General features: G+C 47.8%; 1 protein-coding gene and 1 long non-coding RNA gene across 3 annotated transcripts in view; one reads left to right on the top strand and one right to left on the bottom strand.

Moving 5' to 3' along the window:
• Klhl29 (kelch like family member 29) overlaps positions 1-1,455 on the bottom strand; it is a 293,822-nt gene extending 292,367 nt beyond the window's left edge. For both annotated transcript variants that reach the window (XM_055626011.1, XM_055626017.1), the window contains exon 1: positions 1,209-1,455. The gene's annotated coding sequence lies outside the window, so the exon portion shown is untranslated. The remainder of the gene's footprint in view (positions 1-1,208) is intronic.
• Positions 1,456-1,916: 461 nt separating this feature from the next.
• LOC129687924 (uncharacterized) overlaps positions 1,917-15,433 on the top strand; it is a 41,314-nt gene continuing 27,797 nt past the window's right edge. Inside the window, exons 1-2 of the long non-coding RNA XR_008721843.1 lie at positions 1,917-2,647; positions 9,148-9,274. This is a non-coding gene — a long non-coding RNA (uncharacterized LOC129687924). The remainder of the gene's footprint in view (positions 2,648-9,147; positions 9,275-15,433) is intronic.

Raw genomic sequence — 15,433 nt, 5'->3', positions numbered from 1 at the left:
AGAGAGAGAGAGAGAGAGAGAGAGAGAGAGAGAGAGAGAGAGAGAACCCGCTTCTCGGCGGGCGGACCCAGGCACCCGAGACTCGCGCGTGCCGGTCGCCGGCTCCCCCGAGAACAGCCGCAGGCAGGCGGTGCGTCTCCGCCTTCCCCGGGCAACGCACGCCGAACCTGCCCCGGGCTCAGCCTCGCACGGAAACTGGGCTCTGGACTCCGCCATCCGGGCTGGAGCGAGCACGCCTCTCTCCCCCGGGGCCTGGGGCCGACCCTGCCCAGCGCGGGCACCCGCGCGCGACCACAGATAACCCTCCTGCTCTCGGCCAGCTCCAGGCCACGGGGAGCCGGACGTGAGCCCCGCGGCCAGCCTGCACCGCCGGTGGCAGTCCGGGCGCGCGGCCACCTACGCGTCCCCGGGTCCACTATCCCACACATAAACAACCCCTCCCCCCCCCCCCCCGCCCCCCCCGCCCTTCGAGTCCCCAAAGCTGTCCTCCCACCTCCAGCCCCCGCTGGAAACCACAAGGTGTCAAGGGAACGAAGGGGGGAGGTCACAACACAGTCTGTGGGGGGTTCCATCCAGACGATTTTCAAGCTCTTCCACCTCGAAAGTTACTTAGGATCCAGCGAAGAACCCCTGTCCCCAAATGCTAGGGCTGAGAACGCGAGGGGCAGAACCCATCCTCTGGCTTCCCTTGGCACACGGGAGCGCACCTCCCCAACCCGCAGGGCACACGGCCGCCCTGGGGGACCAGCTCTCCAGTGCTTCCCGGGGGGCCCCCGGCACTGCTTGGGGCCCTGGGCCGCGCAAGGGGTGGTGGCCAGGAGAGGGGCGCACACGCCTCGGCACGGCCCAGCTCTGCCGGGCTCCGGGGTCACATATGCTTCCAGCACCTTCCATCACCGTGACAGTCGCCCCCCAAAGCATTCCCTGCATAACACACCCGGGGGCAGGAAGTTTCCCCCCCCCCCCCCGTTTTTTCCATCCCCGGAGCAGCGCAGGCGCAAGGGCTCCTGCAGGCTTGCGAGTCCAGACGCGGGAGGCTCCAGCTCCGGCCGCCGCTGCTACCAGAGCCGAGCCCAGCGTTCCGGGCTCCGGGCCCCACTCTCAAGTCCTGCCCGGCCCAGCAGCTCCTAGGACCCTGGGAACACCCCCCACCCTCGCCTCCCCGCCCCGCTCCGCATCCTAAGAGCCCCAACCTGCCCCGCTCTTACCTGCGGCCGCGCCGCTCCGGCCCCGGCCCGACGCGCAGGGAGCCCAGGGTCGCGGATGGGTGCAGGGGGACTGATGGCTAGGGGACGGCGCCGGCGGGTGGCGGTAGCTGGGGCCGCTCGCGTCCTGGCCGAGAGGAATGGATCCAGGTCCACCCCCTCGCGTTCCTGCTCTCCGCCTTCTTCCCGTTTCCCTCCTCCTCCTCCTCCTCCCCCGCCGCCGCCGCCGCCTCCCGGCAGCCCAGGGAGGATGCCCGGGAGAGGGAAGTCGGTCCTTCTGCCTGGCAGCCTGCGCGGCTACGCGCGGTGCGGCGCGGCTCTCATCGAGGCGGCGGCGGCGGCGGCGGCTCCGGCAGCATCGCCCCCGCCCTCTCCCCGCAGCCGCGGCGGCCGCGGGGCTGGGGCTGGCGGCTCCGGGCTCCGGGCTCCGGGCTCCGGGCGGGGGCTGAGCTCAGGCTCGGCGATGGCCGGGGCCGGGACTGGAGCTGCGGCTGGCTCGGCGGCGGCGGGGACAGTGGCGGCGGGGACGGCGGCGGCGGCGCGGGGGTTGGCGCGGCCGCGGCACGGGGACCATGCTCCCTTCTGGCTCGCTCCTCTCCGGGTACCGTCTGCTTTAGCTGCGAGGGAGGCGGGCTTCGGCGCGCAGCCAGGGGCGGGCGGAGCCAATCACGGACGCCCGAGTGGGCGGGGGCGGGGGGTGGGGGAGGCGGGGCGCCCCCGGCCCGGCTTAGCGCTGGGCTCTCGGGGCCCCAGGGATCCCCGGCAGCCGCGCGCCGGGCCCCGGGCTCGGTGCCAGCGGGTGTGTCCATCGTCCGCTCGCCGCCCCCGCCCCCACGCCGTGACTCCCGGCTCGCCCGGCTCCGTGGCGGCTCCGGATAGACTCCCGGCGCGTGGCGGGGCTTCTGGGCCATGGCCTCCCGGTTCTGAGAGTCCAGGGTTGAAGCATCCGGACCGAAGGGAGCTTCCATTCTGCTCCCTCAACACCTGAGGAAACTGGTGGAAAAGTTTGAGGAAGAGAAGTCCAATCGTCTGCCAGCTTCCGCCCTTTCTGTGACACCACGGCCACGAGAAGGAGCAGGAAACGTCCACATCTCCGGAGGACCACCGTGAGCCACGCCAATCCTGTCTTCTTGCATCTGCCCTGCCTCCCGGAGCATGTGCGAACTTTTCTGTTTTCACAGACCTCCCTGGGCTGCCCAGACCACACAGGCCTGTCTGCCTGCTCTGACACTCCAGCTGCAGCCACTACCCAGCCAGCCCTCCCAAGGTCCACACTGACTGAGCCTTCCCCTCTCCCTGTGCGTGCTGTCTACGCAGACCCTAAGTGGAACACTAAGAGAAACTTTGGCTGAAGACCTGTGGCTACCGGCTGGGGGCTTTCTCATCCCGACAGAACATTTTTTTTTTCTTTGCCTGTCTTCCTTGGCTTACTAACTCTGCAGGTCTGTTTCTAATTCCCAGATTCAAAGCTCCCCTTGCCTGTTTTGAGATTCGGAGGGAAAGCCTGTGACTCGGTTCCCCCCCATCCTCCAGACCAGTCTGAAGGTTATGGTCCATGGTCCGAGGGTTCGTTTTCCCCCCTTCATTTCTCTACCCGTTACTCCTCCCCACAAATACTCTGAGGCCTGGTTAGAAATTGGGGATGGTTAGGTAATGGGGGGGGGGCGTGTAGCTGGTTCTTTGGGCCGATCTGGGAGGGTTTGTCTGAGGAGGCTTTGCTAGGCTGCACCCAGGTCTTTGCCAGGGAACAGGGAGGACTTTGTCAGAGGTCCTTTCTGTCAGCGGCCTCCTGTGATGTTAGATCCACAGCTCTGCTGTTTCGTCTGTGAACTCGGTGCAAGGGTTGTGTATCCTTCAACATCTCATAGGAAGCACAGTACAGTGTCATGTCTGATAAATAATAAATAATAATAATCTACTGAAGGTAGCAGAACTGTCAGAGAAGAGAAGAGAAGACAGCAGGGAGAGAGCCCATTGGTGTTACAGTGACTGCATTTCCTGGGGGGGGGGATATCACATGAAGTTTTGGTGTATGAAAGCTTGACAGGTGGGTTGGGGGTGCAGAGTGCTTGTATCCCACAGGAGGCTACCCCATGACAGGAATTCAATGTGACATTAAGACAGTGACAGAGGCTCTTCAAAGGGAGATAGGGTGGGAGCTGGAGGGAAAAGCAGCTCTGAGAGGTCCTCAAACTACGCCGGAAGGTGAATGATAGGTGTGGCATGAATACTAAGTTGGCAAGATAGTGAAAGAGGTACCAGAGGGGAGAGAAGCAGGGGTCACTTGAGATTCGAAATAGATGCAGAGGCAACATCTCAGCCAGAGAGAAGAGCGAGGCCACGGGCATGCCAGTTGCGTGGGAAGCCATTCTCTGAGATGATCTGCGTGTGCTCACCGACAGTGAACACATCACAGGAGTCCACCAGCTAAATTCCGGGCAGCTTCCCGTACAATAGCTGTTGGCACTACAGAATGTGGCCAAGGTTTGTAGAGTCTGAAATAGGTTAAATGCTGGCAATTTGGACATGAGTCATTTCTGACCAACTGTTTTGAACAATCCTCAAGTGAATATTCATTGGGACAGCACATTCCGGGAATCCGTCCTCAGCTCTCTTTAGGTGAGGATAGAAAAAGTCTCCCAATTATCAGTCGACTTGGGGAGGGGCATGCATGCAGAGGGTGGAGGAAGGGAGGGATTGGGACGGGAGGAGGGAGGGAACCACAGGGGGCATACAAAGTGAATAAAGTGTAATTAATAAAGAAAAAAAAGATAAAAAAATTCTCCCAGTTGACTTGCTATGCATTGTCAGAAAAGAGGGGCAGGCCAGCATCTTCGCCTAGAGGAAGGCTTTCTTTGGTTAGCAACGCCTGCTCATAAGGAGGTCAAAATGCCAGGGGAAAAAAGATGAGCTATAGGGATTAGAATGACGGAGGGTGTGTTCACACATGTCTCATCTTACCCTCATTTCATCTGAGCCTGAATGCAAATACGATTTGGAGAAACCACATCTTCTTTTGTGGAATCACGTCTAGCTGCCAGCTATTTGCTGTGAAGCTTGGCTGCTTGTACACAGGTCTGCCCTTGTGCTGGTTGGCTTCTGTTGTTGTTGCTGAACTGATACAAGCTAGGGTTATTTCATAAGGTGGAACCCTGATTAAGAAAATACTTCCATCTGCATGATCAGTAGGAAAGTCTGTGTGATGTCATATGTGGCAGGGTCAGAGCCCTTAGAGGGTTCAGGACAGCCTATTGGTGAATGTGCAGCCTCAGTTGCAGTGGAGACCCCAGGACCGTGGGATAACTACCAAGGATGGTGGCACATGTGAGGTGAACTGGCTTAAGCCTAGGAGAAAAGCCAAACGTGCGTGGCAGAGCTTGAGAGATGGATCTACCCAAGTCATTTGGAGCCCAGAAGCTTGTGCCTTCAGGATGTTGAACACTGAGTTATTTACAATGCTGGAGTTTGGTTTTGCTTTGCTTTGCTTGTGACCGTGCCTCGGTCTTTCTTATTGTAGTAAGAAAGTATTTAAGTTGTTTCATTTTTATTTTGTAGGAACCCACAGCTGAGAAGCTATAGACTTCAAAAGAGGTGTTGGGCTTTTATAGAGAACGTGGACTTTTAAAATGTTGAAAAATTAAAAAAAGATGGTTATATTGAGTTTTATATTGTGATATAGCAGGGGATCTTGGAATAAACGAGACAGAAGAGGCTATTGGTTTAATAGTGATGTGTTTGTGTTTCGGATTGACAAGAGATCAATTGTGCTGTTTTGTTTTGCTTTTTTTTTTTTCCAACTTGACACAGGCTAGAGTCATTCGGGAAGAAGGACCCTCAACTGAGGAAATGCCTCTATCAGAGTGGCCTCTGGGCAAGTCTGTGGTGCATTTTCTCCATTAATGATTGATGTGAGAAGGCTCAGCCCACTCTGGGTGTGCTTTCCCTGGCCAGGTGGTCCTGGGTACCTTAAGAAAGTAGGCTGAGCAAGCCATAGTGAACAAGCCAGTAAGCAGAACTCCTCTTTCGGCCTCTAGGATTCTGCCTTGAGGTCTTGCTCTGATGTCCCTTCATAAGGGACTGTGAGCTGTAAGATCAAATAAACCCTTCCTCCCCAGATGCTTTTGGCTATGGTGTTTATCGAAGCGATAGGAAGCAGCCTAGAGCAGCCCCGGTCTACTCATGAACTCCATTTCCGCTGGATCATTGTAGTTCATCCCAGCACTCCCAATGCACACAGGAGCCCGAGTCCATGCTGTGTGAGAGATCTCTTACCTGCCTTCATCGATCTCACTTGGGTCTACATTTGTTCCAGGTAGCTCACTCCCCTGTTCTGTGTTCCCCGGGACAAGCTCCACATCTGCCATGGATCTCTCTGCATGGTACTTGGGACCTGTTGGTTGTGCACAAAGACCACTCCTGTCATAGTTGAGGATTTCTCCATTGGCTCTGTGGCATGCATTCCCATGGCCGGCCCTTCCTGTGCTGAAGCATAAGCTAGAATCTAAGGTCAGGATTAATACACACTCATCAAGTGTCCGGGATAGGAAAGAAGGGACTCATAATACACAGTGAAGTACTTTGGGACACTCCAACGCATTCATCTCCTACTGAGTGTATGGCATTCTTTGTGCAGCCAGACAGGAGCTTTGTGCTGGAAATCCCCTGCTCTTATCTGTAGGAAGCCACCATCAGGATGACCAGGGAGTCACACATACCTTCTGTGCCAGGATGGACTTTTCCTTTTATTTCTATTTATAGCAACAAACTCAGCAGCATGAACACTTGCTTGGTAGCCAAGCACCGTACCAGTGTCTCTTATTAATGCCACCTTCTCGGTCATCATTGCAACCTGTAGAATTGATATGATCAGCTGCCTAAATCCAGGGAGGGCAAGATGAGCTCCTGCAGCCACTCAGCAAGCAGGTAATAGAACTGGGATTTTAGCCTGCTTACTTCCAAAGCTATTGGGTTTTGTTGTTGTTGTTGTTTTGTTTTGTTGTTGTTTGTTTTGTTTTTGTTGTTGTATTTTGTTTTATCTTTCACTCCACTTAAAATACCAATGCAATTTCTTTTGCCTTTAGCTCAGCATCTTGCCCTTGCAGTGGATACTGTGGATGCTTATTTTTGCCTTTACTCATAGTCAGTTCTGAACCCAGAACTAGAAACAGTTTTAGAATACAGAGCACTCATGAAGACGAGGGGCAAGTGTCTCTTCGATTCCTGAATGCATGGGTTCCTTGGAAGAGTGGAAGCCTCGTCAGAACCCTCAGGTTTGACAGGACATCTATCTCCAGCAGCACAGTGGATATAAACAGAGCAGCTGCCAGCCTCTATGCTAGCTGGAGTTTGTATTTCCATCACAAACCTGTTTTTTTTTTTTTTTTCTAATGTTTCCACTAAAACCACCCATACTTGGCATCAAAAGCATTAATAATTCCTACCTAACCAACCAACTGTTCTTCCAGTGACTAAATCAGTCTATAAAAATCCGTTTAGCACCTACTGTCTGTCTTGCAATCTGACCCCACACCGTTGACTGAAAAGGGAAGTAAGTCACAATTGCTGAATTGTTTGTGGGGCCACCTTACTCTGTGATGTGTCACAAAGGCGCATGCCAACCATTTAAGCTGGGCACTCTTAATGGCATAAGATGGTTTGATTGTTATCATCTTCACCCTGCTTATTCCCCAAAAGGGATTAAGGCAACTAGATAAGATTTTTGACTTGTTCATGATGAAGCTTAGAATAACAACAGTGTTAGCAAGAAATATAACTTAGTACTTAGACTGGGGGTCGGGGAGAGGTGCTCTCCAAGTGTGAAGGTGGTCACTGACATCCCCAAGAGTAAGGCTGGTCAGGATGGCTTACTGGAAGTGGCAGGTTCTAGCAGATCAACGGTACTACCAGCATTAGATTAAGGGGCTGATTCTAAATAGTTTCTGAAGCATAACTCATTGCTAAAGCCCGTTTTTTTTTGGGGGGGGGTGTGTGAAAATGAAAGTAAAACTCTGTTGCCTAAATCAGTGAAATATTAGATTCCAGGGCTCCGAATGGAGCTCATGCTGTCTTATTTTGGGAGTTCTCAATGGCAAGAATGTGGCACCTTTTTTAGTACCACTTGTTTGCAGGTGGCAGGCGTGCTAATTAAACAGAGCCACCAACAATTTTCCTGGGTGGCTCTGACTCCCAAACTGGCAGGAGACATAATCTGTGTATTTCTGAGATCAGCTTCTTCTCTCCCCATTGATGCCTTTACTGTAGCGGAGGTAGGGGGAGGGGAGGGGTGGCGTTGGAGGGAGGCAACTCAGAACATAGTTATTGGTTGATGAATTATTTATAATGATCAAACCTCAACTTTACTTTTCAATGTTTAAGAAGAGGCCAGTGTTTATGACAGAGTATAAAAATAAAACCCAAATGATTGGTTGGATCTGGAAAAGAAAATTTAATTGCATTTTAGAAGATTCTTTTACTCACCGATGCCTGCTCAGTAAGGATAAAAATTCAGGAGACTTTTGAGAGAGGATTGAGCCCCGATGGCTTCTGACATTTCTACGCTGTTTTTAAGAATAAAGAGGCAATGAGCTTGCCTGACCCCTGCTGTGTTTCTGAGTCCATTGATGCCACTGTTTGTCAACTCCCTCTGGGTTTTTGGCAGGGCTGAAGGCTGGGATCATGTCATGACTGGTCATTTTGAAGCCTTGAATTAGACCAGAGGCAGGGCAGGGACCTCCTATCTAGAACAGTGACCGAGATTGTTCCTTGTTTTATTTATTTACTTTTTCCATTTGTTTATTAGTTTTTGACAATTTAATACACGTGCATAATATAATTTGGTCATTTTTATCCCTCATCCCTCCTGCTTCCTCCCTTTCCCTTCCCACTCCTGAACTTTCTAAGTCTCCTTCCTTTTCTCATGTTGTTTGTTTGTTTGTTTTGTTTTTAGTGACCCGCTGGGTTTAATTAGGGTTGTTTACATGAGCATGAGGAGGAGGTTATTTACTGGAGCATGGGTAACTAGGCAGTGGCTACAGCATGGAAGAAAATGACTCACGGCTCCCAGCAACCATTAATTGCCGAGAGAGCTTCTGGGAGGTGTGGGGCCTCCTTATCCATTCAGGAGTGTCCACAGGCCCCATCTTTTGTGGGTCTTGTGCAGGTAACCACAGCTGTTGGGAGTTATGGGTGTAATGCTTATGTCATATCCAGAAGACAGAGTTCACACCGTTCTCTTTCATCCTCTGTCTCTTGTTGTCTTTTTGTTCTCTTAATTGAATAAATAAAGCAGTGTTTCTCAACCTTCCTAATGCTGCCACCCTTTAATACATACAGGTCCTTATATTGTGATGACCCGCAACCATAAAATTATTTTTATTGCTACTTTATAACTGTAAGTTTGATACTGCTATGAATCAAAATGTTAATATCTGCTATGTGACCCCTGTTGAAAGGGTCATTAGACACTCCCCCCCCCCCCAAGGGATCTAGACCCAGAGGTTGAAAACCATTGCTTTACTGCCAGGTTCCATGGTCATCACTACAATTCAGGCTGTCTGGGTATGCCATAGTCCCTATGTGCTTTGGAGGAATAACACGCAGAGAAAAAAAGGAACATAGTGTCCAGCTTTAGGCAGCAAATCTCATTTCTGTCAGCCACTTAACAATTGAGTCTGGGCCAAGGCTTTGTCTAAGGAGTTACTGTTTGCACTTTCAAAGCAGGGGCATCCTGTGGCTCACACAGGTAACACACAAGTCCCTTCCTCTAGGGAACACAGCCTTTATTTTCTCCACAAATGGAAAGACTGAGAATGAGATGTCTAAGAGGCAATGGAGTTTTGCCGTATATCTGTTTTAGCAGTGTCAAGCATCTAATGGTTTTAGCTGCTTGGGATATTTTGGAATATGTGAAATTTCACTTTGTCTTCCTATTGATCTCTTGCAGAACTTCTGAAGCTGCACTACACACTTTCTGTACCCAGGAGGAAGAACTCCTGAATACATGGCCAGTGGAAAGATGAATGTCAACAACATGGCACAGAGGCTTCACTGCTGGAACCAGTGGTGACAAGGTAAGAGGAAAAATGAGTTATTTAGCCTCATAAAAGGTCATTGAGTCAGAGGACTAATATTGAGTATATACAAAGAACTAAAGAAGCTGAAAAGCAGCAAACCAAGTAATCCAATTAAAAAAATGGGGAACAGAGCTAAACAGAGAATTCTCAACAGAGGAATATCGAATGGCAGAGAAACACTTAAAGAAATGCTCATCCTCATTAGCCATCAGGGAAATGCAAATCAAAACGACCCTGAGATATCACCTTACACCCATCAGAATGGCCAAGATGAAAAACTCAAGGGACAACACATTCTGGAGAGGTTGTGGAGAAAGGGGAACCCTCCTCCACTGCTGGTGGGAATGTAAACTGGTACAACCACTCTGGAAATCTATCTGGCACTTTCTAAGACAATTAGGAATAGTGCTTCCTCAAGACCCAGCTATACCACTGCTAGGTACATACCCAAACTTTGCTCAAGTACACAAAAGGGATATTTGCTCAACCATGTTTATAGCAGCTTTATTTGTAATAGCCAGAACCTGGAAACAACCCAGATGTCCATCAACGGAGGAATGGGTACAGAAATTGTGGTATTTTTACACAATGGAATACCATTCAGCAATCAAAAAGGAGGAAATCATGAAATTTGCAGGCAAATGGTGGGATCTAGAAAAGATCATCCTGAGTGAAATATCCCAGAAGGAGAAAGACAAACACGGTATATACTCACTTATATAGACCTATAAGATATGATAAACATAATGAAATCTGTACACCTAAAAAAGATAATCAAGAGAGCGGACATGGGGTAAGATTATCAATCTTCGTTTAGAAAGACAGATGGGATGCGCATTGAACGTATGACAGGAGTCTACTGAGCGCATTTGAAAGACTCTAAGTAGCAGTGTTTTCAAAGCAAAGACTCATGACCAAACCTTTGGCAGAGTACAGGGAATCATATGAAAGAAGGGGAGTTAGTCTGATGAGGAAAGGATAGGAGCTCCACAAGGACCAAATATATCTGGGCACAGGGTCTTCTCTGAGACTGACATGCAACCAAGGACCATGTATGAATGTAACCTAGAATCTCTACTCAGATGTAGCCTGTGGTAGCTCAGTAACCAATTGGTTTCCCATAGTGAGGGGAACAAGGACTATTTCTAACAGGAACTCAATGACTGGCTCTTTGGCCTCCCCACCCCCCAAGAGAGGAGCAGTCCTGTTAGGCCACAGAGGAGAGCTTTGCAGCCAGTCCTGAAGATACCTCATAAAACAGGATCAGATGAATGGGGAGGAGGTCCCCCCTATTAGTGGACTTGGCAAGGAGCATGGTGGAGATGAGGGAGGGAGGGACTGTGAGGGAATGAGGGATCGGGACAAGGCTGGGATACAGAGTTAATAAAATGTAACTGATAAGAAAAAATAAAATTCAAAAAAAAAAAAAAGGTCATTGAGTGTCCATTGCATCCTACCACATGTCTTAAAATAGCCTCAAATTTGTGATACAAGCCACCATCTGGTCCAAGAGTACCTTGCTGTAAGAAAACATGAGGAGAAAATTCTAAATGATGAAGCAGAAAGGCTGCTAGCTTTCAGGCCGAAATGGTGCATGAGCTTCCCCTTTCTCTTGGATGCTCAGTTGGTGGCTGTTTTACCGAAAATCCCACTCACATACAACTGCTCAGAAACACATCATTTTTATTTATTTTAGCCTCACCACTTATCGACTTCTAAGAGGTCTGAAGCAACTCACAGGTTAAAACACACGGTGAAAGGAGATCTTCAAGAGTGAAGCAGAGTAGATGGCACCTAAAAGGAAGAGCTGGGGAGGAAACCTCAGGCCAAAGTATAAAAAGCAGCTCAATTAGGCTGTAGGGGGAAATGGAGCAGGCAGGCCCCATCATCTGAGTATACAAAGAAAGGCACATTTTTATCATGTCATAAACTGCTCAGAGTGGAAACTACTTAGACATGATACTGTTGTCACTGGAAGAATGGAGTATTCTTGAGATAAAAAAAGGTTTCAGCCTTAGCACTCTGGAAAGGAAGTGTTTTGCTACCACAACCCTGTACAATTATGCTCTTCATGACTCTCAAAGCTTTGAACAATATTTACCAGAGGGTTTTCATTAAAAGACCTGATTCTTTATAGGTTGTCTTGGTGCAGATTCAGGGAAAGGGGTAGATGAGATGCATCCTGTAGATGGCTGTGCATCTTTCTGTGCAGCAACAGATGTCTTCTCACGGCCCTCCAAGCCCTCAGTCATGTCAATATGGTTTCAGACAATTTCACGGTTACCTTGAGAGTTTTGGATGATATAAAGGCCTAGTAGAAACAATTAGAATTTAACATAAAAAATAGATGGACTTAGACTTAAAGCCTCAAAATTTGAATATTTGTTTGGGTTCTGTTATTTGTACACCAATCTACAGGATAAGTTCAGCTCAACAGAACTTGAGATTTCAAAATGGTGGCAGATAAAATCCCATAATTATGATCAAGACTCTTTTATTGGGAATAAAGAATGACATGCGGTGGTGCATGCATATGTGTGGTTCAGACGCAGTGGACCCGTGAGTTAAGGTGAAAGAATATGAAATAAGGAGGCACCAATGATGAAAATGCCAGTAACAGCAGACATTCATTTAGCACTTATATATGTCAGACACTGCTCAAAACTCCTTTTCCTTTCTTCCCTTCTTAAATGTTAAATTGTTTTTCTTAATCCTTACGTCAAATCAATGAATCCCGAGTATAAAATTTTCAGTGCAGACACACAGGGAGAAGGGAGATAGATAGCCTGCCATTAACAGGGAGTTTGAGCCATCCAACAGGTGGGGAATGTGGTTGGTTCCTTGTAGACACAGTTTCAAACTCACAAATGGAAATTGCACTGTACTTTCCCCCAGGTAAACTCCAGGTGCTCTTGGCTGATGGTTGCATCTCTGGTGCTGCTGAAGTCTGACCTGAAGTTTGGAAATTAATGTGACAATGAGCATAACAGGCTCAGTCATAGTAAGCATCACCCAAAATTCTTAAAAATAGCAAATATTCATTGTCTTCTACAGTACCAGGAGTCCCAGAGCACAGCTGGGTGGTTCGGGGGCTTAGGAATTCTCACAAAGTTGTAGGTAGGTATCAGATGGCATTGTAAAATCAGTATTCCTGAAATCTAGGAAAAACACTGAACTATGTCCATTCATCTACTCACGGGCCTCAAAGAATCTGAGAATCTAAGAATGTTGAGATTTCCAGCCCCTGAGATGATACACAGAAATTCCCAACTCTTTCTGCAGACATTTATTTTGTGTAGGAATATGTGTAGATGCATCATGTGTATGAGTGAGGGTGCACATGCCAGGACACATTTCTGGAAGCTAGAGGAAAGTCAGTTCTCTCCTCCTACCGTGTGGGCTCCAGGGATGAAATCAGATCATCAGCTTTACATACTGAGCCATGTCACTGGCCCAGGGATTCTGAACTCTTAAGGCTGGACTAAGACAAAGGATTCATTTCCAAGTTTTTCAGTGAGACTTTTGGATGTAGAACTTAGGCCCTTGTCAATGAGTATATCTTTGCATGGCTCCTTCAAGGTGTGGAATCAAGTGTGCGTGTGTGTATTAAAGAGAAAGAAAGTCAGAGAGAGAGAGAGAGAGAGAGAGAGAGAGAGTTAGACTTCAGACAGAAAGCATCTTGGAGGCTGGCCATTTCAACAGTTATCACAGATTCCATTTTGTTCATTAAATTGAAGAATAAGCATTACAGGATGTACTTCCCGGATCTCAAGAATTCAGGATTTTGAAGATCTTAAAAAACATTAGGGAATGGTAAAGTTGAAAATGAAGACGTCTCAAGAAGGCAGGGGTTATTCTAGTGGAATTCTTTTCATTTAATTTTTATTTTTTCTTCACAATTTATTCATTATATATCCTGATTGAAGCTCCCTCCCTCAACTCCCCTGGTCCTACTGTCCCTCCCTCTTCCCCTCATCCCCTTCCCCTAGTCCACTGTAGAATTCTTAATGTGTAATTACCAGGGTTGGAATACCTGTTGTTGAGATCACAGTGGCTCATGAGGAAGGTCACCTTTGGGTAGAGTGGAAAGGGGGGGATGAAGGGGCACACAAACTTTTGCTAATTAAGTTAATCAAGGCAGCAAAATTGTAAGCACAATGGAAAGCTTTTCTTATTTGTCATGAGTAGAAAATAATAAAAAGGGACAGATAAGTGATTGCAGAAAGTTGTCTAATGGTAAGGATTTCTGCAGAGCAAACTCTTACTGAGTGCCACCGTGTACCAGGCAAGGTGCCAGATGCTGAGGATACAGAGATAATTAAAAAAAGGACACTGCCCTTGAGGTTATCCCTGTCTAATGGGATAGCAAAGCGAAGTGAATGCCACTCAGCATGATCAATACCATAATAAGATGCAGTCCAGGTAAAACGGGAAGGGGGGGGGGAGGAAAGGCTCCATCAGTGCCCCCTAAGGGCAGGTGAGTGATGGAAGAATAACTTCGCCCAAGAATCTTGGATAGTAGGAATTTGCCAAGCAGTCAAAAGGAAGAAAGGTAGAGAAAACAAGAGCCACCCAACATGCAGGTGGAGCAGAACATGTGAGCTGGGGAGGCTGTTGGTACATTATTTGGGTACAGCAAGTTAATCAAGATAATTTGAGAGCAACATGAAGACCACTCTGTAAAGAGCCCTGGGAACCTGAACAGAACTCAGAATGGGCAGAGCAGAGTTGTACAAAGCATGACCTACTTAAGAATCAAGAGAGAATCTTGAAAATACAGAGTCTAACCTCTTTTCCACTTTGGCAGATTCTTCACCATAATTCTCTTCCTACACTACACTCCCCAGACTCCTTTGCAGCTAGACTACATTTCCCACCACCCATTGCAGCTATGCTATTTCCATAGCCTCCTTTACAGTTAGGTGGTCTAGCCAATGGCACACAAGTGGGAGTAATCTATGCCATCTGACCTGACCCATTAAAATTTGACCTTTATGTTCTCCATTCTTTTTCTCCTCTTTAAAAAAAAAATGTTGTAGACAAACACAAGCACCTTAGAAGTTCAGTTTGAAGACTGTCAGATCATCAAACTTGGAGAAACCTTTGGAGAATGATTGCCCACTGATCTAGTACGTTTATTTGGATACTTTATGAGAATGAAAAATAAATTCTGTTACTGAGCTACCGTCCACATTGGGATGAGTTTCAACACCTGCTCTTAACAGAGCAATTGACTCAGCCTCCGAGAAGAGATTTGGAGAAATAAATAAATAAATAAATAAATAAATAAATAAATAAATGTAAAATATATATTATATAGCACATTATTATATTATATATAACACATATTTTACATATATACTCTGGGAGAGTTTGAGAATTAGTGCTGGAGGCAAAGTAGACCCAGGCATTTGCAGATTTATGGCAGACCAAGTAACACAATGCTGTTACTTGTAGAAAGGGGTGGAGAGAGAAGAATTTTGCCTCCTTATTTTTGCCAAAGAGAGCAATCTGCTGGCTGAAAAAGAAAAGAGAACTTTGGTGAGAGAAAATTGAAGTTTGAGATGAGTAAAGATATCCTAACAGCACCAAGCTGCTGTAATTGAGCTCAAGTCTCTGGGCCAGGACAAATTATACTCCAGGGAGTAGAGATAGCTCAGGGCTGAAGATGTAGTATAGATCTTCACTGGTAATGCTTAAGGAATGTAGAGACTGAAAGAAACTGGGATACTAGGGATGACAAAACAGCTCTGAGTTTTAAAGCTGGGGAAAGAGCTTGCAACTACAGAGGCAAGTTTCTTCCATCCATCTTCATTAAATTCTTGGATCAGATTATTGAGGGTAATTCATGAGCACATAAAAAATGGGGCAGAACTCTCTAGAAGCCAAAAGCAAAACCCCAACAAAGTAGCTGTATTCCCAGTTCTATGGTAGGCTCATGTACTGGTTAGTCTTTCTGTTAACATGACACAAGCTAGAGCCATCTGGGAAGGGGGAACCTCAATTAAGGAAATGTCTCATCAGCTGGCCTGTGGGCAAATCTTGATTAATGGTTGATGTAGGAGGTCCCAGAAAACCGTAGGCAGTGACACTCCTGAGGCATGTTATCATGTATATGTATATGTATATGTATATGTATATGTATATGTATATGTA

This window comes from Psammomys obesus, unplaced genomic scaffold (assembly GCF_907164565.1).
Source record: "Psammomys obesus unplaced genomic scaffold, mPsaObe1.curated_primary_1811, whole genome shotgun sequence".
Lineage (NCBI taxonomy): Eukaryota > Metazoa > Chordata > Mammalia > Rodentia > Muridae > Psammomys > Psammomys obesus.
The sequence above is the reverse complement of the archived record's forward strand: the minus strand, read 5'-3'. Positions and strand labels throughout refer to the sequence as shown.